This window comes from Lissotriton helveticus, chromosome 7, assembly GCF_964261635.1.
Source record: "Lissotriton helveticus chromosome 7, aLisHel1.1, whole genome shotgun sequence".
NCBI lineage: Eukaryota > Metazoa > Chordata > Amphibia > Caudata > Salamandridae > Lissotriton > Lissotriton helveticus.
In genome coordinates this window covers 1,935,512,727-1,935,519,193 of record NC_136068.1, presented here as the reverse complement: position 1 = coordinate 1,935,519,193, position 6,467 = coordinate 1,935,512,727, and the positions used below count along the sequence as shown (strand labels likewise).

Genomic DNA, 6,467 nt, shown 5'->3' with positions numbered 1-6,467 from the left:
TGGGACCCCCCTTTTTTCTTGGCCCCCTCTTGACGAATCACCCCCAAACTTTAAACATAGGAGCTGATATCAACGAAGAATTAGTTTTCAAATTTTCGCGAAGATTCTTTAACCGGCGCCAAAGTTATTGGGAATAGAATGTTGCCATTTTCCTATGGTAACCATGTTCTAACTATAACTACCTACTGACGACCGCCAGTAGGTAATATATATATATATATATATATATATTCACTGAAAAAACCATAGGTTTCAGGGGTGTTATAGTTATCTGGGCATTTCACTCATACAAAACCATTGAAATTCCTCCGTTATAGTTAGTTCTGCTAACTATTACTCGAGCACACGCAATCCACTGCTGATGATGTCACATATTACATCATTCATGACATGGTCAGTGACATCACTGATGACATCACTGATGACATCTCAATTGACATCACTGAGGACATCATCCAGTGAATGTGGTTTGGGTCAATATTTAAATATGTATTATATATATAGCAATGTGCATTGAAGAATGAGTGGAAGTATGGATCTCTAGATGGAGGATTTACTAGCAGTGTGATTGACTGTTTAAGTAACTAATTTAAAGTGTCTTACTAAATATGTGGGATAGTGATTAAACTGTGTGAATATCTGTATCACTCTGTCTCTTGTTGTGTAACCTACTGCATAGGTTGGTTAGTAGCTATGTGAAAGTCTATATTAGTTATTGATTAGTTAAGAGAGTATTTGTATGGGAGAGTGAATGTATGTGTGGTTGGGTGGGAGGTGTGTGACTGTCCAAAGATGTGTAAATAGTTGATTTAGTAGGTATATTAGGTTAAGACTGTATGTAGAAACAGTTCTTTGGGTGAGTGAATGTCTTTATGGGTGTAGTGATGAGTAAATATATTGCACAATGATACATGTCCAACAAAGTAGAAATTTAAAAGGCAGTGTATGTGACAGTTTTTGTATATAAATAAGTATACATAAGACTCAGTGATTGTACAAGTGACTGTATGGATAAGCATATACTTGTAATAGTGATTTTATAATACACTAAGTATGAATAAATGAAGTGGTGTTGGTATAAGTGTGTAGCTGAGTAAATGTAAGTATGATCAATGGTTTGCATAAGTGAGTAGGATGAATACGTTGGTGCATAATGTTGATGTAGGTGTATAAGTATATTTGATAGTGTTCTATTGATCTTTGTCAGCATGTATAAGTGAATCTATAGGTAAGTGTTTAGATGTCTGTGTAGATCTAGGAATCCCTGAATGGGTTTTTAGAAACTTGTATTGGTGTGTCAATGGTTTCAAATATGGTACTCCATATTTTATAATGAGTGTTGAAAGGTTATACTAGTGTATGATGAGGTGTATCAGATTTTCACATGGATGATGTCATCAGTGATGTCATTTGAGATGTCATCAATGATGTCCTCAGTGATGTCACTGACCATGTCATGAATGATGTAATATGTGACATCAGCAGCAGTGGATTGCAGGCGCACGAGTTACAGTTGGTAGACCTAACTATAACTGAGGAATTTCAATGGTTTTGTACGAGTGAAATGTCCAGCATAACTATGACACCCCTGAAACCTATGGTTGTGAATTTCCAAGGTTTTTTATTTTTTTATTTTTTTTAAATGTATTTTTATTAAAGTCCATGAGTACAAATACATTCATAAATTTAACAAATTAGATAACATAATTTCTTTCAAAGAACAAATAATTCACAGCGAAGACAGAAAGAAAAAACAATACAACATATCAAAATTACAAATCAACCCGACTGTCCATTGCCTATAATTACAAAAACTAATCGCAACTAATCTTGTTATAACTGCTTCTATCTGGAAAACAGAAATACAATCATTCTAACTAAGAGAGGGAGATATAATGAAAGCACAAGGTACTACTTTTATTCCTCCATGTAATTCATAACTGCCCCCCAAATCTGGCAATCTAGTTTCCTTTTTCGTCTGCCTTTCACGGCAGAAAGACTATATTCCAAATTAAAAGTTGACAGAAACCTTGCCCTCCATAACTCAAAGGACGGGTGGTCCTTTTGTAGCCACATTGATGCGATGCAGAGCCTTGCAAAGGCCATAACAAGAAAAATCAAATATACAGAATGTATGGGTAAAGTATCAGCTGTCGATCCCCTTTCAACCCCCAACAGAACCTGAGTGGCGGATAATTGTATTGGTACCCCCAAAATCTCAGCCAGAAATTTCTCTATATGTCCTGTAAACATGGCTAATGCGCAATACATGAATAAAATACATGCACAATATCAGCAGCTTCGGTCCCACAGCGAAAACACTTAGCCCCATTTACACAACCCCACGCAGACAATGTGGCTGGCGTGTAATATAAATAGGACGCTGTTTTAAAATGTTGGGCGTGCAAATTTGCTGACATGAATAATCGTCCAGCCAGCTCTAAGGAAGTCTCCAGTTGGATACCCTGACCGCCCAATCGGTTGTCCCATTTATGATTTTGAGCTTCCAAATCGTTATCTAATATATCCAACATTAAGGTATACAGTGTGCCAATCTGTGAGCCTTTCCTGACAGCCTCAACAAGAGGATTAGCTTCAATTCTCCATCAGGTTTTTGAAAAATAATCACGAATTTGTAAATATTTAAAGAAGTCAGCCCGCGGTAAACGGAATTGATCACTTAATTGGTCGAAAGATTTCATGTCATTCACCAGAAATAAATCACTAACTGTACATACCCCTTTGTCCCGCCATTTACACATCAACCGGTCCCAAAATACTGATAGAAAAAGGATAGTTGTTGTTAAAGGCGTATACCAAGATATCGTCTCCACCCCATACTTTTTTTAACCACTGTCCATACTTTGTAAGCAGCGATAATAACCTTGAACCGAGTGCGCTTGTAGTAACTCCTATCCACGTTAATAAACAATCGATTTTTGGCATCACAGCCTAGCCACATTTGATAAATGGAGGGGGATTCCACCCTGGTTGCTGATTCAGCACCAGTCAAAAGTATATTCATATGCTGCATCATACATGCGTAATAATACAACGTAAAATCTGGAACAGCCCAACCCCCCTGTTCCCTAGGTAGGACCATATACTGCATTGCTCTACGTGCTTTGCCCTTGGCCCATATAAATCTGGCACATATCGATTGCAACAAAGCAAGACTACTTCGCAGAGTCTCCAAAGGCACTGCCCTAAAAAAATATAATATTCTGGGCAAGATCAACATTTTAAGAACATTGCATCTTCCCACCATAGTCAGATGGAGGCACTCACAGCGATCCAGTTGTTTACGCGTCTCTGATACCAATCGCCCCCAATTGGGGGCGGTTGGTATCAGAGACGTGTCTAAGGTTTTTTAATGCTAGTTCATAACTATAACATGTCTGAAACCTATGTTTTTTTCAGTGAATTTCAAAGGTTTTTTAAATGCTAATTCCTAACTATAACATGTCTGAAGCCTATGTTTTTTTCCAGTGAATTTCAAAGTTTTTGTAAATGACAATTTTTAAATATATTAATTGTTATATATTTTTTTATACTGATTTACTACATTTTTTTAAACTATTTGTTTTTAGATATTTTAGTTTTTTAAATTACATTATAATTACATTATACATTACATTACAATATATACTTTCTCAGAATGAATTAATTGAGTTTAAATACTTTGCAAATAAGCAATAGACTTTTAAGTACAGTAGTTACAGTTGTTGCAATGGGCAACACAATTTCAAACACAATGCAACATTGAGCTCAATGTGAATTTCTAGTTAAATGCAATTAGTTACTTTATGGACTACTATTCTAACCACAGAACTGGATCCTAGATTCAGTCCTGGGACATCTCCTGTAAACAGTTGAGTAAAAGTGTTTTGGTTACAGTAGTGATTTTTAAGGAATATTATTGTATTTTAAAAGTTGACAGAAAATTTTCACATAGAATCACCAATGTTATCCTATGGAAGGAAATTCACTCAGCAGATAAGTAGTGTTATCGTTACTTTTTCTTATTCAGTGGTGGATCCTGGATCCAGCACTGGTGCATCTCCTAAAAACAGTTGAAAAAATGCTTTTAAGTCATACAGGTGATTTTTAAGGAATATTTGTTGTTTGTGAGAATCGACACATAGAACTTTTCTGGTGAAAACCAGATAATGGATTCCTATGGAAGGAAATTCAAGTTACTGGTAAGTACGGTTAGAATTACTTTTCAGGGAAAGTGCTGAGCTAAAAGATGCAGTACTGGGTTCTCTCCTGATAACAGGTGAGTAAATTGGAATTCATTGTTCGGATGATTTTAGGTGAATATTTTAAAGTTCCAAAACTCCACACTTAGAAGAATTTCCAAGTGAAACCAGTCAATTTTAGCCTATGGAAGAAAATTCAAGTTACTGGTAAGTATGGTTAGAATTACTTTTCAGGATCAGTACTGGGCTCAAAGATGCAGCACTGAGGTCTCTCCTGATAACAGGTGAGTAAATCGAAATTCGTAGTTCGGCTGATTTTACTTTGGTCCAGTATATATAGAGCCACTTTCCTATACCATCCCCTCCCTTCACCACTGTGCAAACACGCCCTCTAGCGCGTTTTAAGTTGGGGAAATCATTCCCCTTCACTCCTGAGGGTCCCTAGAGTCAAACTAGCCCACTAGGTACATCTAGTAAGCGCCACAGAGCTGCGTAGCAGAGAGATGTAAAAAGGGGCATGGCGTGCACCACCTCTCTCAAACGCAGCGCAGTGGCACTTCCTAGAAGCACCTGGTGGGCTACTGGGCCCCCATGGTCCCTCAGGATGGAAGGGGATTTTTTTCCCCAACTTAAAACGCGCCACAGGGGGTTTTTGCACACATCACCTCAGGCCCCGTCCCCTCCCTTCACCATATGTGTAAACATGCCCTGTGGCCGTTCTAAGTTGAGAGATTAAGTCTCCTTCAATCCTAAGGGCCCCTAAGGTCAAACTAGCCCACTAGGAATCTCCAATAAGCGCCATAGAGCTGCATTGCAGAGAGGTGTAAAAAGGGGTGTGGCCTCTGAACACCTGTCTGCAATGCAGCTCCCTGACGCATACTGGAGATACCTGTTGGGCTATTTGGCACTCAGGGACCCTCAGTTTTCACGTGGAGTTAATCCCCCACCTTAAAACGCACTACAGGGCGTGTTTGCACAGTGGTGAAGGGAGGGGGTGGGCCTGAGTTCACATGTGTGCATACACACCCTGTGGTGCGGTTTAAGTTGCTTTCCAATGGGGCAACCAGATGGCTGGGCTGTCCTGGAAGTCCCGACAAGGGCTTGTTTGCCTCCCCAATCCCAGCCAGGGCTCCAGGAGGTTGGACGCGTTTGCGCTTGGTCCCCTCAGTCTTGTGCTGCGCACGGGTTACCAGAAAAGGGGGTACCCTTCCTCCAGATTACGAGGCACAGGGTACGCCGGAAATTCTCACAGGCTGGGGGCTCTCATCCGGCAGCCAGATGGGCTAGGGTTGGGCAAAAACCTCCCCCCCTGTCCGGGCCTCCATCCTCTGGCCGGCCTAGTGGCAAAGTACCTGGGACAGGCTCCATCGGGCCCCGGGCAGGCCTCTCTTGGGCATCCAAACCCGAGAACCCTGTCCAGGTGCTCCCTACACTGGGCTCCATCCTCCACTCTGCCATGGGCCCAGGGTTTGTCGGGCGTTCCCCAGCTTGGCTTGGGTTCAGGAGCTTCGGCAGGGGCCCTTGGTGGCCCTGAGGTGGAGGGTACCCTCCCCACCCCGGGCTCCATCCTCAGGCCTACCCCGTGGCAAGGCGCTCGGGACGCGGGACTTGGGGAGGCCTCCTCTGCACATGCTGGCATGGGACCTCTGGCTGGGCCCCATCCCCCTGCTCCACCATGGTCCCAGGACGGGGGTCCGTCGGGCCCGGGCAGGCCTCCCTCCTGCTTTGCCCACCTATCAAGGTGCTTGGGGGATCCCCTGTGTGGAGGTTAATCATGGAACCCCATCCACAGCCCTGGGCCCAAAACCCAGCCAGGGTGTTCTAGCCCCTGGGCACAGATGCCCAAGCCCTCTGAAGGGCAGGTGAGAGCCCTCCTACGAAGGCTCAGGCAGGCCGATTGGCATCCTTTGGGCCTGGCTTTCTGGTTTGCCATTCCCCCTCGGCCATCTGGTCACGTGCAATGCTTTCCAATAGTGCGACCAGATGCACGGGCTGCCCTGAAAGTTCCGATGAGGGCACATTGGCCTCCCCAATCTCAGCCAGGGCTGAAACAGGGTGCCCGGGTCGTCTTGCCGCACGGACGGTGGTGAACGTTTTCAAAAAGTTGCCTGTGACTCTTGGCGGTGGATCACTCGGCTCGCACGTCAATGAAGAACGCAGCTAGCTGCGACAATTAGTATGAATTTCAGGACTCATTGATCATCGACACTTCAAACGCACCTTGCGGGCCGGGTTCCTCCTGGGGATATGCCTGTCTGAGGGCCA

The 6,467-nt window shown here is 42.9% G+C and overlaps 1 non-coding gene across 1 annotated transcript; it reads left to right on the top strand.

Annotated features, from left to right (window-relative positions):
• Positions 1-6,314: 6,314 nt before the first annotated feature.
• LOC144771150 (5.8S ribosomal RNA) lies at positions 6,315-6,467 on the top strand. The gene has a single exon (XR_013599151.1). It is a non-coding gene; the product is annotated as a 5.8S ribosomal RNA (ribosomal RNA).